Source organism: Lucilia cuprina, chromosome 2, assembly GCF_022045245.1.
Source record: "Lucilia cuprina isolate Lc7/37 chromosome 2, ASM2204524v1, whole genome shotgun sequence".
Lineage (NCBI taxonomy): Eukaryota > Metazoa > Arthropoda > Insecta > Diptera > Calliphoridae > Lucilia > Lucilia cuprina.
This window is the reverse complement of record NC_060950.1, coordinates 7,948,512-7,950,632: the sequence shown is the minus strand read 5'-3', so window position 1 is coordinate 7,950,632 and position 2,121 is coordinate 7,948,512.

Sequence of the window (2,121 nt, the reverse complement as noted above, 5' to 3'; positions counted from 1 at the left end):
AGTTCAGTTCTTGTTCAGTTCTAGTTCAGTTCTAGTTCAGTTCTAGTTCAGTTCTAGTTCAGTTCTAGTTCAGTTCTAGTTCAGTTCTAGTTCAGTTCTAGTTAAGTTATAGTTCAATTCTAGTTCAATTCTAGTTCAGTTCTAGTTCAATAACTTTTTTTGAAGACCAATTATATTTGTAGCTTGTTACCCTATTCAAATGTGAAAATGTGTTATAAAAGCAAATAAATTTGAATTGTTTGCACGAGCATATGAATGTATGTATGTATGTATGTATGTATGTATGTATGTATGTATGTATGTATGTATGTATGTATGTATGTATGTATGTATGTATGTATGTATGAATGTATTTGTACATTTAAAATTTTATGATTTTTGATGTTGTTATTGTCCAAATACACATATTCATGAAAACCATCAAGCTCTTCAAAATATGAGCAAATAATAATGTTGGGTTTTTTTTAACTAACTTGATCAACTACTACAGCTACTGACACAAACATGAGTCCATGTTTCTACAACCCTGCAGTACGTGTTGGTTGTTATGAAATAACGATTTTAACTAAAACTATAGGTGTTTCTATGATGTGAACACACTTATTACTTTATAGTATAATAAAGATTAAAGTTAACTTCTATCTTGATCATTAAAGAATACTAAAGGGACAACTATATCCATGTCGTCATTATTTTGACCATAACATTGACAAATGTTATTTGATTGGAAAGAACACCAATACTGAATTATAAAGATATAATTCCTAGAAGGACTCAATATCCTATCAATACTGTTGGGGTATGAATACGCAAATAGTATTATTAGCTGAATTCCAAATACACATTCGACATACAAAGCTAGTACTTCAGTTTACATGACCACTATTCATATGTTAAATGATTAGATATGATATAAATTTTATATTTCTATACATATACGTACATGTCCTTTTGGTATCCCTCCCTATCAAAATAACAACGACAACAACAAAAAGATATTGAAAAAAAGTTAAGTGATACCACTTGACAAATAAAAGTTTCTTAACTTTGTTTACAATAAATGGCACATTATATGTTTTATACTGATGTCCTTATCTAAGGATTATATAAAATATATAAAAACGTACCAGTTCTTAAATAATGAAAATTATTTAATAAAAATGTTATGGATTAGAAGATTATACATTTTATGTTTTATTATATTTTCTTAGTACAATACAATTTATGTGCAAAGTTCAATAAGTTTAAATTTTATGATTGATAAATAATATTTTATCAATAAAATTTGGGAAAAACTTTTGTCAGAGTTGAATTGTTTTCTTGTTTTAAATATTTATTGGTTTACAACTGAATAAAAATTTATAAAGTTTATGATCAGTTGCAGTCTACCTAGTTCAGCTCTAGCTTAGTATTATTCTGTTAGTTTCAGTTTAGTTCTTGTTGAGTTCTAGTTCAGTTGTAGTTCAGTTTTAGTTCAGATCTAGTGCTATTCTAGTTCAGTTCTGGTTGAGTTCTAGTTCAGTTTTAGTTCAATACTAGTTCAGTTCTAGTTCTAGTTCAGTTCTAGTTCAGTTCTAGTTCAGTTCTAGTTCAGTTCTAGTTCAGTTCTAGTTCAGTTCTAGTTCAGTTCTAGTTCAGTTCTAGTTCAGTTCTAGTTCAGTTCTAGTTCAGTTCTAGTTCAGTTCTAGTTCAGTTCTAGTTCAGTTCTAGTTCAGTTCTAGTTCAGTTCTAGTTCAGTTCTAGTTCAGTTCTAGTTCAGTTCTAGTTCAGTTCTAGTTCAGTTCTAGTTCAGTTCTAGTTCAGTTCTAGTTATATTTTGTTATATTTTAAAAGCATTTTTTGATTTATTATGTTAGATTTGCTTGTGAAGTGCATTTTTGATGACAGTTAATGATTTTTATATTAAAATTTCTATACAGGTTTTTCTAAATGGGTTTAGAATTCACAATATTTGATTTAATATAGTTGCGGAATTGCATCCAATTTTTAAATATAAGCCTGTTCTAGTTCAGGTCTAGTTCTAGTTCAGTTCTAGTTCAGTTCTAGTTAAGTTCTAGTTCAGTTCTAGTTCAGTTCTAGTTCAGTTCTAGTTCAGTTCTAGTTCAGTTCTAGTTCAGTTCT